Here is an 18,962-nt window from a genome sequence, read left to right on the forward strand (position 1 = left end):
GCTTACAGTCTAGAGGGATCTACCCCAAAGCCATAAAATCATTTCTTCTCTGAGTAAGGAGAGAGGAGGTTGCTTCCCATCTCCCCCACAACCCTTCTAATTGCTCTGGGGAGGTGCAGTCACACTCGGGTGGTCCAGCATTTCACTCAGATCAGCCGTCTATGCCAGCAGCCAAGACAATCCCATCTGAAATCTCAGCCTCCCACCAGAGACTTTGTTGCCTCGGCCCTGGCTCTAGTGAGGAAATCATCTCAAATGATCTACATGTGTCATGTCCCAGGATGTGAGAACCAGTGGAGCAATTAGCGTGGAAACCCAATTTCTATGCTGACTCACGTAGACTGTGCCCTTTGCAAACTGGCTGGTACAATTATTCTTCGCTTTTGTTTTCTATTAAAGAGAAGATTATATCCTTCCCTCCTTATGGGACTGGGGTTCTCACAGTGATGAAGCAATTCAGGGTCGGGATGGGGAAACAGAGGGAGACACGGAATCTTTTCTGGGACTTAACCTACCTGTTTCCTCAGCCTGGCAGTCCCATCCAGCTCCATTGCTTGCAACATGGCCTAGTGGATAGAGCACGGGCCTGGGAGTCAGAAGAATCAGGGTTCTAATCCCAGCTCTGCTACTGTTTGCTGGGTGACCTTGAATAAGCCACTTCACTTCTCTGGGCCTCAATTTCCTCATCTGTCAAATGGGAATTGAGACTGTGAGTCCGATGTGCGACAGGGTCTGTGTCCAACCTGATTATCTTATATTTACCACAGTGCTTAGTCCAATGTCTGGCACATAGTAAATGCTTAACAAATACCAAAAAAAAAGGAAAATTCTTGAGCTTCCCATGTACCTGAGGAATTTTGCTTCAGTCCAATGTTGGGGCTAAGCGCTCTCTCTCTCTCTCTCTCTCTCTCTCTCTCTCTCCCCCTCCCTCCCTCTCCTCCCCCCCCCCCCCCCCTTTTTGTGTCTCGGACTGAGCTTGCTGCCTTCGGATAATGAGTTGCAGCTCCCTTCTGAAGAAGTTCCTCTGAGGTCATAGGCTAATGATATCAAGAGTGAGGCTGTCTGGCTTATTGGAAGGGTGTTTGGTTTAGATCAAGAGCTCAGATAGGGTTTGAGGTTGCCCAGGCTGAGACAAGAAATCACTTCAAAAACAACACAGGCGTTTCTACAGAAGACAGACAGCAGACAACTTACTCATGCGCATGCACACACACGCCTGCACACACACACACTCTCTCTCTCTCTCTCTCTCTCTCTCTCTCTCTCTCTCTCTCCTGTGAAACCCTTATGAGACAGGGGCTGTGTCTGACCTGATGATCTTGTATCTACCCCAATGTTTAGCCCAGTTCTTGGCACATGGGAAGTGCTTAACAAATACCACAATTACTTATTATCATTGTTAATATCATTATCACTACTACTACTTCTACTACTAATATTCACTAAAATCTTAGATTGTGAGCTCCATCTGTGACAGGGACTGTGTACACCCTGGTTATCTTGGATCTACCCCAGCACTTAAGAGAGTATTTGTAAAATAGTAAGCGCTTAACAAATACCACGGATAGTACCATTATAGACACACAAATGCATACACACACATGACGGTTCTCAAACGATTCTGCTCTAAATTTTACTGATGGGAAAAGGAGGGGTGGGGGTGGGCTCTGGCTTGACTTCCTGCCTTGATTAGACTTAGACTGTTATATCCATGTGGGAGGGGGACTGTGTCCAAGCTGAGTTAACCACCCCAGCACTAGAACAGTTCTCAACATATAGTAAGGGCTGAAGAACATCACAATAATTCTTCCTTCCCTAAAAGCCATCTTCAACTGTTCGCTTCTTCCCCACTGCCTTCGAACATGCCCATGTCTCCCCTATCCTAAAAAAACTCTCCCTTGACCCCACAGCTCCCTCCAGTTATCGCCCCTCCTACCATTCCTCTCCAAACTCCTCGAATGAATTCTCTACACCCACTATGTCAAATTCTTCTCCTCCAATTCTCTCCTTGACCCCCTCCAATCTGGCTACTGTCCCCTTCACTCCACAGAAATTGCCCTCTCAAACGTCATATAGGATCTCCTTGCCAAATCCAATGGCCTCTACTCCACCCTAATCCTCCTCAACCTCCCAGCTGCCTTCTAAACTGTCAATCACCCCCTTCTTCTGGAAACATTAACCAACCTTGGCATCACTGTCAATGTCCTCTCCTGGTTCTCATCTGATCTCTCTGGCCGTTCATTCTCAGTCTCCTTCACTGGCTCCTCCTCTGCCACCCACCTCCTAACTGTAGGGGTTCCTCAAGGTTCAGTTCTTGGTCCCCACCTATTCTTCATCTGCACCCACTCCCTTGGAGAAGTCATTAGCTCCCATGGCTTCAACTACCACCTCTACATGGATAATACCCAAATCTATACCTCCAGCCCTGATCTCTCTCCCTCTCTGCAGTCTCTCATTTCCTCCTGCTTTCAAGACATCTCTACATGGTTGTCTTCCTGTCACCTCAAGCTTAAAACGTCAAAAACAGTACTCATCTTCACATCCAAACCGTGTCCTCCCACTGACTTTCCCATCACTGTCCATGACTCCACCATCCTTCCAGCCTCATAAGCCCGTAACCTTGGCATTATCCTTGACTCTTATATCTCATTCAACCCACATATTCAAACCATCACTAAATCCTGTCAGTCCCACCTTTACAACATCACTAATATCCACCCTTTCCTCTCTATCCAAACTGCTACCATATCAATACAATCAATCATCTTATCCCATCTGTATTACTGCATCAGCCTCCTTGCTGAACTCCCAGTCTCCTGTCTCCCCCTACTCCAGTCCATACTTCACTCTGCTGCCTGGATCACTGTTCTACAAAAGTGCTCAGGAAATATTTCCCCACTACTTCAGAAATTCTAGTGGTTGCCCATCCACCACTGCATCAAACAAAAACTCGTCACCATTGGCTTTAAAGCACTCCATCACCTCACCCTCTCCTTCCTCACCTCACTACTCTCCTACAACCCAGCCCACACATTTTGCTCCTCTATTGCTAACCTTTTCACTGTGCCTCAATCTCATCTATCTTGCTGCCAACCTCTTGCCCATATTCTTGCCTTTGGCCTGGAACACCCTCCCTCCTCAAATCTGACAGAAAATTACTCTATCCTTCTTCAAAGCCTTATTGAAGGCCCATCTCCTCATGAAGCCTTCCTTGACTAAGCCCCCCTTCCCTCTTCTCCCACTCCTTCTGCGTCACCCTGACTTGCTCCCAGTGTTCATCCCTCCTCCCAGATTCAAAACACTCATGTGCATATCTGTAATTTATTTATCATGGGTTCTAATTCCACCTTCACCATTTGTCAGCTGTGTGACTTTGGGCAAGTCACTTAACCTCTCTGTGCCTCAGTTACCTCATCTGTAAAATGGGGATTAAGACTGTGAGCCCCATGTGGGAAAACCTGAGAACCTTGTATCTACCTCAGTGCTTAGAACAGTGCTTGGTACATAGTAAGCACTTAACAGATACCTTCATTATTATTATTATTATTATTATTATTATTGTTATTATCATCATCACCATAAATGTTTGTCTCCCTCCCTCTAGACCATAAGTTCACTGTGGTCAGGGAATGTGTCTGTTTATTACTATATTTTACTCTGCCAAGAGCTTAGTAAAGTGCTTCGCACAAGGTCAGTGCTCAATAAATATGATTGAATGAATGAATGAACAAATGCATTAGTGATAATTGGTTAGGGAGGTAGAAATGGTGCTGGAGGAGAGGAGACCTCCCTAACCCCAGCCTCTGCTAATCCTGCCTGCCTCCACCAGCCAGGCCTAACACTAAACTCCCTGCCTCCTCTCTTCCTCCCCGCTCCTGGCCCCACAGCCTTATGCCCATATCTTTCATTTATTTATTTCTATTAATATCTTTCTCCCCCACTAGACAGTAAGAGCATTGTGAGCAGAGAATGTGTCTGTTTATTGTTATATTGTACTTTTCCAAGTGCTTAGTATTGTGCTCTGCTCAATAAATATGATTGACTGACCCTCATTTGAGGTTCACTTGGGATCAAGAACTCCCAGGACTAGCTGGGGCCCAAGGAGGTTAAAATGGGGATGATCCCCATGAAAGAACAAGGACTGTGTCCATCCTGATTAGCTATCTACCCCACTGTTTAGTACAGTACTTTGCACATAGTACATTCTAAACAATTCCAATAAAAATACAAAAAGGGAGGACAATGATCAAGTTTCTACAGCCCTGCATTCTGATTCCCATCCCTCCACATCAAACGTTAGTCACTGGGAAGAGTCCTTGTACTTATTGAGTTCTTGTTCCCAAAGAGTTTGCAGCACCTTATAGCTCCTTAATCAATTAATCAATCGATGGCATTTACTGAGTGCTGACTATGAGCTTGGGAAAGCACAAGACAATGGTGTTGGTAAACATGATCCCTGCCCACAAGAAGCTTACACAGAGGAGAAGAAAGATATTAAAATAGGTTTTGGGAAGGGGGAAATTATAGAGTAATTTAGTAGTTTATCTATTACTGATATACCCACACAATAAAAGTGAAGGAAAACAGTGTTGCCTAGTGGATACCCACAGGTCTGGTAGTCAGAAGGACCTGGGTTTGAATCCTAGGTCTGCCACCTGTCTTCTGGGTGACCTTGGGTAAGTCAATTCACTTCTTATGTGCCTCAGTTCTCTCATCTGGAAAATGGAGATTAAGACTGTGAGGCTACTGTGGGATAGGGACTGTGTCCATCCCAATAAGCTTATATCTCTTCCAGTGCTTATTACAGCACCTGGCACATAGTAAGCACTTAATAAATTACTCCCAGTACAGTGCCTGGCACATAGTGAGCACTTAATAAATTACTCCCTGCCGTCCCCCACAAAAATCATTTCATTTCTCTCTACCCCAGTTCCTTCATCTGGAAAATGGGGATTAATTATGTGATCCCCATGTAGGAAAGGGACTGTGTCCAACTAGAGTAGTTTGCATCTACCACAACGCTTCCTACAGAGCCTGGCATATAGTGAGTGCTTAAAAAACTACCATGAATAAAAAAAGTGTAGGGACAGACTTCTCCTTCAATTACCCAAGGGCTCATGGGGTCAATTGACAATCCTTAAGCTTTTACATTTCTCCTCACCCTGTCACTCACCTCTTCCATGAACAGGTGGACAGGGAGAAGAGGGAAGGGAAGACTGGTGGACAGATCCCCTCACTCCATGGTCCAGGCTCCATGCTACCAACTAAGGTAAATGGCTTGAAGAAGCAGGATCATGAGATGGAGCACAACCCTGTGGAAAGAGCATGGGCCTAAGAGCCAGAGTATGTGGGTTCAAATTAATTCAGTTCATTCAATCATATTTATTGAGCACTTACTGTGTGCAGAGCACTGTACTAAGCTCTTGGAGAGAACAACAATAAACAGTCACATTCCCTGCCTAGAATGAACTTACAGTGAGTGTGGCTTAGTGGAAAGAGCATAGGCTTGGGAGTCAGAGGTCATGGTCTCTAGCCTCAGCTCCACCACTTGTCAGTAGTGTAACTTTGGGCAAGTCACTTAACTTCTCTGTGCCTCAGTTACCTCTTCTGGAAAATGAGGATTAAGACTGTGAGCCCCACATGGGACAATCTGATGACCTTGTATCTATCCTAGCACTTACAGCAGTGCTTGGCATATAGTAAGCACTTAACAAATACCATCATTATTGTTATTATTAGAGCAGGGGCGACAGACATCAATACAAACAAATAAAATTATAGATATGTACATACATTCTGTGGGGCTGAGAGGGGGTCAAATCCCAGTCCTACCATTATTTTTTCCTTTTAATGATTTTTTTTAAGTGCTTACTATATACTGGGCACTCGACTAAGTGCTGGGGTAGATTCAAGCTCATCAGGTTGGACACAGTCCATGTCCCACACTGGGCTCACAATCTTATACCCCATTTTACAGATAAGGGAACTAAGACACAAAATAGTTAAGTGACTCATCCAAGGTCACCTAGCAGGCAAGTGGCAGAACTGAGTTTAGAACTCAGATCTTTCTGACACCCATGCCCATGGTCCATCCACTAGGCCACTTGCCTGCTATGTGATCCTGGGTAAGTCACTTGGCTTTTCTGTTCCTCATCTGTAAAATCTGTGAGTTCCATGTGGGACAGGGATTGTATACAATCTGATTGCCTCACATCTTCCTCAAAGCCTACCATGCTCCTTGGCACATAGAAAACACTTACCAGTGCCACTGTGATTATTTCCAAATTTGGTTTTTGAGTCAGCCCTGGACATTCTTTCTGCCCCACATCAGAAAGAACTGGGGTGGGTGTTGGCTAGCTAGAGTTTGTAGCAGCTGGCAAAGTGACTGCTGCACATTTCCTGATGTCCAAATGCCCACTCCAACCTCTTTTTCTTAATAGTAAACACTTACTATGTGCCAGGCACTGTTCTAAGCTCTGCGGTAGATACAAGCTAAGCAGGTTGGACACAGTCCATGTCTCTAGCTAAGCAGATTGGACACAGTCCATGTCCCACATGAAGCTCACCGTCTTCATCCCCATTTTCCAGATGAGGGGACTGAGGCTCAGAGAATTGAAATGACTTGCCCAAGGTCACACAGCAGACAAGAGGGCAGAGCCGGGATTAGAACCCTGGTCTTCCCGACTCCCAGGTCCAGGCTCTATCCACTAGGCAACGCCACTTGCCACTATTCTGAGTGGACAAACCAACAAATTAGCCAACGAAAAGGGCACTTGGAGGATCCAGAAACCGTCCCCTGGTACCAGGGCTGGCTTAAGACAGGAAGCGAGGCCATCCATCTCCACAAGGCAGAGGTTGGAGCTGCACTCGGTTTTACAAAGAGCTGTGTGGACCTTGTTCATTCTGCGTGTAATCGTCTCTCCCCGTGAGACAGTGGGTCTGTGAGTCACAGGGTGTGGTCCGGTCCAGAGGGGAAGCCTTGAATGACGCAGATAGGGCTGTTCAGTCCACGGATTGCTGGTTTCCGGGCAATTCTGTTGCGAAAGGAAGAGAGATGTTTTCAGGGCGTCGCTGGGGTATCCTCCCATATGAACCATGGGGAAGGTTGGGAGGGGGCTTGCTGGATCAGCAGCTGGCCACAGGCAGATCCAGAGAAAGACCCTGGTGACATCTGCCACAGATATCAGCTGGTGAGATTCTGGAATTTGAAACTGCAAAGTAAAAGCAGGGCCAAGTAAATCAGCATTCCTCCATTATTCATTTTTAGGCAAGACATTAATCAAATTCACGAATAACTCTCCCGTAAATTGTTTCAGGAAAATTTGGAGGGAGGAAAACACATCCAACAAAACCCAGGAGAAATATAATATGATTGTCGCTTTCTTTGCTAATTAATTCTAAGTATGTCAGTCTAAGCCATGGAGGTTACTTAGAAGAGTTAATCCAGACCCTTTGATGATTTTTTTAGGTTTAATAGCTGTGTAACTGAATCCCTTAGTCTTTTTTTTCTTTTTGTACCTGCTAAGCACTTACTCCATGCCATGTACTGTGCTAAGAACTGGGGTAGATATGTGATAATCATACTGGACATGATCCCTACCCGACATGAGGCTCACAGTCTAAGTAGGAGGGAGGAAGATTTGATCCCTATTTTACAGGTGAGGCAACTGAGGTGTCAGAGAAGTGAAGTGACTTTCCAAGGTCACAGAGCACACAAATGGCAGAGCCTGGATTAGAACCCAGGTCCCGGCTCTTTCCACTAGGCCATTTTGCTTCCCCATGAGACCCTGGAGCATGGTCAGGATTGTATTAATTTTTTATGGCATTTGTTAAGCATTTGCTATGTATCAAGCACCATTCTGAGCACTGTCACTTCACTTCTCTGAGCCTCAGTTCCCTCACCTGTAAAATGGAGATTAAGACTGTGAGCCCCACATGGGACAGGGACTGTGTCTGACCTGATGACCTTGTTTCTACCCCAGCACTTAGTACAGCCTGGCAAATAGTAAGCACTAACAAATACCATAAAGAAAGCTCTTGGTATAGTGCTCTGACCACAGGAAACACTCATAACTACCATTGATTGAATGATTGATATGTCTGTGTAAAAACATAGTTAGTGCTTAATAAACACCATACCAGATCTGCTGCGACAGGGGCTCATTGGAAAGGAGAATTTCCAGGGAATGAAGCCACTCCCAGTGAGATGGGAAAGCCAGGAGAGTCTCTGCTGCAGGGAGCTTCGGCAGGAGTTGGAGTGGGCTGAATTCTCTCAGTCACAGGGTTGGGGCATTTCAATCGGACGGTGAGTCAGCTGTGGTCTGCACCTCTCCTTCCACACCCCAGTGGGCCCCACTTTGGATTACACCATTCCACCTCAGCCCGATCCTGCCCAGAGCCACGTGGGCAGCGAAACGGCTATCAGTCTGGTGGAAAAAGTGTAAAGAACATATTCAATCAAATTAAGGAAAAGGGCAGAGGAAGAAAATGTGCAAGGCAAGGCCAGCTCTTGTAAAGGAAAAAATAAACGCTTTGGGGTCCTTTCTTATTGTTTCTCAAGGCTTGAAATCTCTTCTTTTTTTCATTCCTCATGGCATTTGTTAATGCTTACTATGTGCCAGGCATTGTATTAAGCACTGGGGTAGATACAAGCTAAACAAGTTGGACACAGTCCTTGTCCCACATGGGGCTCACAGTCTTAATCTCCATTTTACAAATGAGAGAACTGAGGCCCAGAGAAGTGAAGTAACTTCCCTAAGGTCACACAGCAGACAAGTTGTGGAGCAGGGATTAGAACCCAGAGCCTTCTGATTCCTAGGCCCAGGATCTATCCACTAGGCCATGCTACTTTCCAAACCCTGTTGATATTCAAAAGGACATTAGATTAGAAGGCAGTCAGGTGTAAAGGCAAATCAGGTTTTGAAGAATTCCTGACTTGATCCCTCCCTTGTCTCCATCCTGGCTCTCTCGTGGTTGTGGAGACCAAACATGACTGTGAGAGCCTTACTGAGGATGGATACCTGGGACCAATCAGCCATTTCCCAGGACAAAATATAAGCCAATTGCAGTCTTCCCCTCTGAGTTCACTTCTGATTAGTATTCTTGAATTTAGGTTCCCGCTATGAATTTAACCCATGCTTATTAGCGGGCCTGCTTTCAATCAATAGAGAAGTAGTGATGTCTAGAGGATAGAGCATGGGCCTGGGAGTCAGAAGAAACTGGTTCTAATTCCGTCTCCACCACGTCTTTGCTGTGTGATCTTGGGCAAGTCATTTCCCTTCTGTGAGCCTCAGTTCCCTAACCTGTAAAGTGGGGATTAAGAACACGAGCCCCATGTGGGACAGGGACTGTGTCCATCCTTATTAGTTTGACTCTATCCAGCACTTAGTACAGTGACTTACACATAGTAGACACTTAACAAATATAATTAAAAGAAGTTTATTCCAGGGGAATTTCTGATGTGTTCCAGAAGTCACTTTAGAAAATCAAAGGAAACAAATCAGACTGTCTCAACGATCCATATTGATCAATTGGCCACTGGTTTCACTTAAGGTCACTGTACGGTCTCTCAATCAGTTACTCTTCTTCAGAACTGGGTTAGGTTCTGGTTTGGTTTAATATCACAAGGTTTCTTTGGAGAATCCATCAATCGATGGCATTTATTGAGCACTAACTTTGAGCAGATTACTGCCTAAGCATTTGGGAGAATATATCAATCAATCAATCGTATTTATTGAGCGCTTACTGTGTGCAGAGCACTGTACTAAGCACTTGGAAGTACAAGTTGGCAACATATAGATACAGTCCCTACCCAACAGTGGGCTCACAGTCTAGAAGGGGGAGACAGAGAACAAAACCAAACATATTAACAAAATAAAATAAATAGAATAGATATGTACAAGTAAAATAAATAGAGTAATAAATATGTACACAGGTGCTGTGGGGAAGGGAAGGAGGTAAGACGGGGGGATGGAGAGGGGGCTTGTGAGACGGGAAGGATGGTAGTGCTGTCAACAGTGATGGGAAAGTCAGGGAGAGGGCAGGGTTTGGGAGGGGAGACAAGGAGTTCAGTCTTGGACATGTTGAGTTTTAGGTGGTGGGCAGACATCCAGATGAAGATGTCCTGAAGGCAGGAGATGCAAGCCTGGAGGGAGGGGGAGAGAGCAGGGGCCGAGATGTAGATTTGGGTGTCATCAGCGTAGAGATGATAGCTGAAGCCGTGGGAGCGAATGAGGTCACTAAGGGAGTAAGTGCAGATCGAGAACAGAAGGGGACCAAGAACTGAAACTTGAGGAACCCCCACAGTAAGAGGATGGGAGGTGGAGGAGGAGCCTGCAAAAGAGACTGAGAAAGAATGACCGGAGAGATAAGAGGAGAACCAGGAGAGGGCGGAGTCTGTGAAGCCAAGGTTGGATAGCATGTCGAGGAGAAGGGGGTGGTCCACAGTGTCGAAGGCAGCTGAGATACCTTTAGATACCCTTTTACATTCCCTGAGATGCTTAGGGCTGTGCAGGGTAATGTAAGTAAGCAGTGGGAAGAGCACAGGCTTGGAAGTCAGAGGACTTGGGTTCCACTTTCTGCTGTGTCTTTGGGCAGTCACTTCATTCTCTAGGTCTCCATTTCCTCATCTGTAAAATGGGGATTCAATACCTGTTCTCCCTCCCACTTAGACTGTGAACCCCAAGGTGGGACAGAGAACGTGTCTGACCTGATTATGGATAGAGTCCCAGCGGGCAGAGAGCCACCCATAATTCCTTGCAAAGTTTTGGATAACTTTCTAGACTAGACAGGAATTAATTCTGGGATAGGACCCCAGACCTAGGCAAAGACCTACCCATGATTCCTTGCAAGGTTTCGGCCTGTTTGTAAGACTGGACAGAATTAATCCTGGGATAGGGCTTCAGTGGGAAGAGACCTACTCATGATTCTTTGCAAGGCTCTGGCTAACCAGCAAGAGTGGGTAGACTCAATCCAGGGATACAGCCCCATATGGCAGAGACCTACCCATGATTTCTTACCAAGTTTTGACCTACTTATAAGGCTGGACAGAATCGTTCCTGGGATAGGGCCTCAGCAGGCAGAGACTGTTCAATTAAAAAACCCAGCCACACGGGTGTCCCAGAATTTACCTCAGGCTGACGACTCTCTCCCACTGAGTTTTGGACTCAGGCCCACCTCTCCGCACTTAATCAGGCACTGACTGGCCTCTGGCTAATGTAGCTCACTCCTCGAAAGTCACTTTCCCTTGAGGTCTTGGCAGGGAAGCTGGTCCATCTCCATTAGGGATTGCTCTGTCCAATGTCTCCCACACAGATGAGGAGAATAAAGCCGGAAAACAGAGCCCAGACCAAGGATCTAGCTGGATTCTGCCGCTGAATTCAGGTGTACATGCCTACCAGCTCTCCATTTACCTCGCATCTCCCAGCCGACCCAGCACCTGACAGAGATTCCCTTGTCTGAGGCAACTGGAGTTTCTCCCAAGCCTCAGAGGCAGGAATCAGGCCTATGAAGTTAGCCAGAGCCAGCCTGTCTCCTAGACTTAAATCTTTCCTGCTGCAGCCTATTAAGATCTTCAAATCATTGATTTGGGATATTTTTTTAAAATGGTATTTGCTAGATGCTTACCATGTGCCAAGCATTGTATTAAGCTCTGGGGTAGATACAAGCTAATCAGATTGGACACAGTCCCTGTCCCACATGGGACTCACAGTCTTAATGCTCATTTTACAGCTGAGGAAAACTGAACCACAGAGAAGTGAAGTGACTAGCCCAAAGTCACAAGGCAGACCATTTGTTAAGGAAATAAGAATTGTGGAGGTATTTGTTAAGAAAATAAGCTCATTGTTGACAGGGAATGTGTCCGTTTATTGTTATGTTATACTCTCCCAAGTGCTTAGTAAAGTGCTTTGCACACGATAACCTCGCAATAAATAGGATTGAATGAATAATGAATTGTGACAATATTCGTTAAGGAAATAGCAAATCTTCCCACACAAAGTGTCCTCCCTCTGAATTTCCCATCACTGTAGACAGCACCACCAACCTTCCTGTCTCACAAGCCTGTAAACTTGGCGTTATCCTCGATTCCTCCGTCTCATTTAACTCACGTATTCAATCCGTCACTAAATCCTGTCAGTCCCACCTTCACAGCATAGCTAAAATATGCTCTTTCCTCTCCCTCCAAACTTCTACCACAGTAATAGAATCACTTATCCTATCCCTCCTGGATTACTAAATCAGACACTTTGCTGACTTCCCAGCCTCCTGTCTCTCCCCACTCCAGTCCATACTTCACTCAGCTGCCCAGATCATTTTTCTTCAAAAATGCTCAGGATATGTCACCCTGCTCCTCAAAAGTCTCCAGTGGTTGCCCATCCACCTCTGTATCAAACAAAAACTCCTCACCATTGTTTCAAAGCATTCAGTCACCTTGCTCCCTCCTACTTCACCTCGCTACTCTTCTACCACAGCCCAGCCCACACACTTTGCTTCTCTGATGCTAACCTTCTCGCTGTAACCTCGATCTCGTCTATCTCACCACCGACCCCTAGCCCAAGTCCTACCTCTGGCCTAGAACACCCTTCTTCTTCAAATCCTACAAATAATTACTCTCTCCCCTTCCAAAGCCTTAATGAAGGCACATTTCCTCTAAGAGGCCTTCCCTGACTAAGCCCTCTTTCCCTCTTCTCCCACTCCCTTCTGCATGGTCCTGACTTGCTCCTTTTACTCATTCCCCTCTCCCAGCCCCACAGCACTTATATCTATATCCATAATTTATTTATTTAGATTAATGCCTATCTCCCCCTTTTGACTGTAAACTCATTGTGGGAAGGGAATTTGTCTAATGATTTTTATAGTGTACTCTCCAAAGCAAGAAGGCAATAGTAAACCACCATATTTTTACCAAGAAAACTCTATGGATATGCTGCCAGAATCATCTCAGGTGTAGGTGGGGTGTTCTGAGAGAGATGTGTCCATTGAAATCACTTTGAGTCAGAGACAACTCAACAGCATAAGACAGGACTCTCCCAAGTGCTTAGTACAGTGCTCTGCACACAGAAATCCCCCAATAAATATGATTGAGTGAATGAAAAAAGAATTGTGGTGTTATTCATTAATGAATTAAGAATTGTGGTAGTATTTGTTAAGGAAATAAGAATTGTGGTGATATTTATTAAGAAAATAAGAATTGTGGTAGTATTTAAGTTTTCATTATGTGCCAAGCACTCTACTAAAACTATATTTATCTGACTCTGGTTTATTTGTATCTACCTGGAAAGAGAAATAATTGAATATTTTTCAATAATGCACGTGACATAACACAATAATTTTATCCCCAAATAATACTATAAAATTGAGAAGTAGTATGGCCAGCAGAGAGAGCATGGGCCTGGAAGTCAGAAGGACCTGGGTTCTAATACCAGCTCCACTGCTTCTCTGCTGTGTGATCTTGGGCAAGTTATTTCCCTTCTCTCTTCCTCAGTTTCCTCAACTGTAAAATGGGGATTCCTGTCTCCCCTCCTATGTAGGCGGTGAGCCCCATGAAGGACAGGGACTGTGTCTGACCTAATTCTTAGAACAGTGTTTGGCACATAGTAAGCGCTTAACAAAAACCTTTAAAAAAAAAAGACAGCCCGAGTCTATGTGTACAGTACAGCCGCTGGAGCTGTGGATCATAAATGAATCAACCTCTTTTGATCTCTGGATGCTCCAGGGTGGTCAGTCTGGATCATGTCTCATCCCGTCAGTCATGGCAGTGGAGTTCAAAACCCACTCCAGTGAATGGGCTGCCTCCCCCCAACCCCAGACTTGAAAAGACTATCTTATTCTACCCTTGAACCCCAGGGCCTGCACCTGTATTCCGATATGGATTTCCAAAGTGCTCACAACACAAGCAGAGATAAAAGCAAGAGCCACCCCTGATCTGCAGGGAAGGTAAAAAAGTGGAAAGAACCCCATTCAGAGTTATCCACCTTGCCAACTTTACTCCCAGACTGTAACATGTGTCTTTCCTAAAGGAAGCTAGGGAGATTTCTCTAGATCTAATGCTCCTCCCTTCTCCCTGACATGATCATGGTCCCTGAATGAAAGCTTTGTGAATAGGGTAGGGGGGAAATCCCTCCGGAATCTCCAACACCTGCTTGTGATTAGGACTGGCGGAATGAAATTTTGTTCTGTCATCTGATTAGTTTGACTCTTCCTAGCACTTAGTACAGTGACTGGCACAGAGTAGGCACTTCACACATACAATTAAAAAATGTTTATTCTGAGAGTAGGGAAACCAGCCTGCTTGTTCAGTTGACAGACTTCTGTGAGGAAGTCTTTGGAGATCCATGGTGTTGCCCCCTGCTCGACTCTACCAGATATTCAATGGGTGACCTTCTTTGGGAACAGACATTGGCTACTCCAGGAGGGAGTTCTGGGGACCCTATCCCAGCCCCTCGAATCTCCTCCGAAGGAAATGAGAAACTCCATTCCACTGGGTTTCAGCATCTCCAAGATTTTTGAGTGTTTTAGTCAAGGTCAGGATACTCTCTTGTGAGGACAATTGTTCTGATGATACCTCTCAGCCTGGCACACTACTAGGGGTTAGTGTTGTTAGGGTCAGGGTTCAGTAATAATAATAATAATTGTATTATTATTATTTGTTAAGCACTATGTGCCAGGCACTATTCTAAATGCTGGGGTTGATGTAAGATAATTGGGTTGGACACCATCCTTGTCCTATATGGGGCTCCCCATTTCACAGATGAGGTCGCTAAGGCCCTGAGACCTGGTGACTTGTCCAAGTCACACAGCCTACCAGTAGTGGAGCCGGGATTAGAACCCAGGTCCTTCTGACTCCCAGGTCCATCCAGGCAAATAACTGGCACAGAACAAGAAGCACATGGGAGCCAAGGTCTGTCCCTTGCCAAATATGGGTGGGGAGGGAAGCATCAGAACAAATCCTAAAGCCCCTTTCTTGAAAGCTTTCTTTTATTTTTAGTGGTATTTGTTAAGCTTTTAGTATGTGCCAGGCACTGTACTAAGCCGTAGGGTAGATACGAGGTTGTCAGGTTGGACATAGTCCCTGTCACACATGGGACTTACAGTCTAAGGGGGAAGGAGAATAGGTATTGAATCCCTAATTAATAGATGTGGAATGTGAGCTTCAGAGAAGTTATGTGATTTGCCAAAGGTCCCACAGCAGGCAAGTGATGGAGCGGGAATTATAATCCAGGCCCCTGACTCTCGGGCCTGAGCTATTCTGCCCCAGTGCTTAGTACAGTGATTTGCACGCAGTAAGGGCTCAGTAAATACCAGTGAATAAATGATTAATAAACCCAGTGTTAAATGTGGCTTTCTGCAATTCCACCATTAGACTGTAAGCTCCTTGAAGGCAGAGACCATGTCTACCAACTCTCTTTTCATATATAGTTATCGCACCATCTCCCTCCTACCATTCCTTTCCAAACTCCTTGAACGAGTCGTCTACACGCGCTGCCTCGAATTCCTCAACACCAACTCTCTCCTCAATCCCCTCCAGTCTGGCTTCCGTCCCCTACATTCCACGGAAACTGCCCTCTCAAAGGTCACCAATGACCTCCTGCTTGCCAAATCCAACGGCTCATACTCTATCCTAATCCTCCTCGACCTCTCAGCTGCCTTCAACACTGTGGATCACCCACTTCTCCTCAACACGCTATCCAACCTTGGCTTCACAGACTCCATCCTCTCCTGGTTCTCCTCTTATCTCTCCGGTTGTTCATTCTCAGTCTCTTTTGCAGGCTCCTCCTCCCCCTCCCATCCCCTTACTGTGGGGGTTCCTCAAGATTCAGTTCTTGGTCCCCTTCTGTTCTCGATCTACACTCACTCCCTTGGTGACCTCATTCGCTCCCACGGCTTCAACTATCATCTCTATGCTGATGACACCCAAATCTACATCTCTGCCCCTGCTCTCTCCCCCTCCCTCCAGGCTCGCATCTCCTCCTGCCTTCAGGACATCTCCATCTGGATGTCTGCCCGCTACCTAAAACTCAACATGTCCAAGACTGAACTCCTTGTCTTCCCTCCCAAACCCTGCCCTCTCTCTGACTTTCCCATCACTGTTGACGGCACTACCATCCTTCCCGTCTCACAAGCCCACAAACTTGGTGTCATCCTCGATTCCACTCTCTCATTCACCCCTCAATTCCAAGCCGTCACCAAAACCTGCCGGTCTCAGCTCCACAACATTGCCAAGATCCACCCTTTCCTCTCCATCCAAACTGCTACCCTGCTCGTTCAAGCTCTCATCCTATCCCATCTGGACTACTGCATCAGCCTTCTCTCTGATCTCCTATCCTCGTGTCTCTCCCCACTTCAATCCATACTTCATGTGAGCCCACTGTTGGGTAGGGACTGTCTCTATTTGTTGCCAATTTGTACTTCCCAAGCGCTTAGTACAGTGCTCTGCACATAGTAGGCACTCAATAAATACGATTGATGATGATGATGATGATGATGCCCAGATTGTCTTTGTCCAGAAATGCTCTGGGCATGTTACTCCCCTCCTCAAAAATCTCCAAGTGGCTACCAATCAATCTGCGCATCAGGCAGAAACTCCTCACCCCGGGCTTCAAGGCTCTCCATCACCTCGCCCCCTCCTACCTCACCTCCTTTCTCTCCTTCTACAGCCCAGCCTGCACCCTCTGCTCCTCTGCTGCTAATCTCCTCACCATCCCTTGTTCTCACCTGTCCCACCATTGACCCCCGGCCCACGTCATCCCCCTGGCCTGGAATCCCCTCCCTCTGCCCATCCACCAAGCTAGCTCTCTTCCTCCCTTCAAGGCCCTACAGAGAGCTCACCTCCTCCAGGAGGCTTTCCCAGACTGAGCCCCCTCCTTCCTCTCCCCCTCGTCCCCCTCTCCTCCCCCCTGCCTTACCTGCTTCCCTTCCCCACAGCACCTGTATATATGTATATATGTTTGTACAAATTTATTACTCTATTTACTTTACTTGTACATATCTATATTTTGTTAATATGATTTGTTTTGTTCTCTGTCTGCCCCTTCTAGACTATGAGCCCACTGTTGGGTAGGGACCATCTCCATATGTTGCCAACTTGTACTGCCCAAGTGCTTAGTACAGTAAGTGCTCAATAAATATGATTGATTGATTGATTAAAGGTGAAATCCTTTCTAATTAGAATAGCAAAATCCTGTTTAAATGACTGGGAACAGGAAAACTCAGAAGAGCCCTCTCATTTTTTTACTAAGCATCTCACATGCTGATCTTTCAATCAATCAATGTTATTTATTAATAATAATGACATTTAAGCACTTACTATAAGCAATGCACTGTTGTAAGCACTGGGGAGGATACAAGATTATCAGGTTTTCCCACAAGGGGCTCACAGTCTTAATCCCCATTTTAAAGATGAGAGAACTGAGGCACAGAGAAGTTAAGTGACTTGCCCAAAGTCATACAGCTGACAATTAGTGGAACCAGGATTTGAACCCATGACCTCTGACTCCCAAGCCTGGGCTCTTTCCACTGAGCCATGCTGCATTTGTTGTATGCAGAGCAGTGTATTTAGCACTTGGAAGAGTACAACATAACAGAGTTGCAGTCATGTTCCCTACCAACAATCAACATATGTTTTAAATGCTTACCATGTACCCCACACTGCATAAGATCCAAGATAATCAGATGAGACACAATCCCGGTTTTACACAGACCACCCAGTCTCAGAGATTGGGTCATCAGTTGACCCCATTTTACATATGAGAAAACTGAGGCACTGAAAGTGATTTGCCCAAGGTCACCCAGCAGGTCAGCGACAGAACTGGAACTACAGTCCAGTTCCAGTGGTCCACACTGACTATCAGGTTTGCTCTTCTTATGAACCTTCACATGACCCTGGCAGGGGGAGGGGCCCACAGGACAATCAATAAATCAATCAATGGTATTTATTGAGCATGGACTATGTGCAGAGCACTGTACTAAGCTCCTGGGAGAGTACATATGAGTGTGGTGGACACATTCTCTGCCCACAAACTTACAGTCTAAAGGGGACATCAAAGATTAATATAAATGAATATTTTATTTTATTTCCTGCAGGGGATATAGTGACCCAGAAGAGTTTGGGGGGTGTGGGGGTCCACTGTCAGGCAGTACTTATGGGGACCAGTCTCAGGGGGGCTGAGCTAAACCCTGTCTCCTCACCCTTGGTGGTTCCGCAGAGAGCAGGGCTTCTCCCGGAGGTCTGTAACCACTTCTAGACTGTAAGTTCTTTGTGGGCAGGAAACATGTCTACTACCTCTGTTATGTTGTATTCTCCCAAGAGCTTAGTACAGTGCTCTGCCCACAGTATGCACTCAATAAATACTCTTCCCGCTCCACACTATACATCACTCTTCTGCCAGAATCATTTTTCTACAGAAATGTTCAGTCTATGTTTCCCCACTCCCCATGAACCCCCAGTGATTGCCCACCCACCTATACATCAAACAGAATCTCATCATTAGCTTTAAAGCACTCAATCACCTTGCCACCCCCTACGTCACTCACTATTCTCCTACTACAACCCAGCCCATAACCTTTGCTCCTCTAATGCTAACCTTCTCACTTTACTTCTATCTCGCCGCCAACCTGTCACCTTTGTCCTGCCTGTAGCCTGAAACACCTTCCCTCCTCATATCCAACAGACAATTATTCTCCCCCCACTTCAAAACCTTATTTAAGGCACATCTCCTCCAAGAGGCCTTCCCTGACTAAGCCCTCCTTTCCCCTTCTCCCACTCCCTTCTGTGTCATCCTGGCTTGCTCTCTTTATTCATCCCCCCTCCCAGCCCACAGCACCTATGTACATATCAGTAATGTACTTATTTATATTGACATCTCTCTCCCTCTCTAGACTGTAAGCTCACTGTGGGCAGGGAAAATGTCTGTTTATTGCTATATTGTACTCTCCCAAGCACTTAGTACAGTGCTCTGCACACA

Source organism: Tachyglossus aculeatus, chromosome 4 (assembly GCF_015852505.1).
Source record: "Tachyglossus aculeatus isolate mTacAcu1 chromosome 4, mTacAcu1.pri, whole genome shotgun sequence".
Taxonomy (NCBI): Eukaryota; Metazoa; Chordata; class Mammalia; order Monotremata; family Tachyglossidae; genus Tachyglossus; species Tachyglossus aculeatus.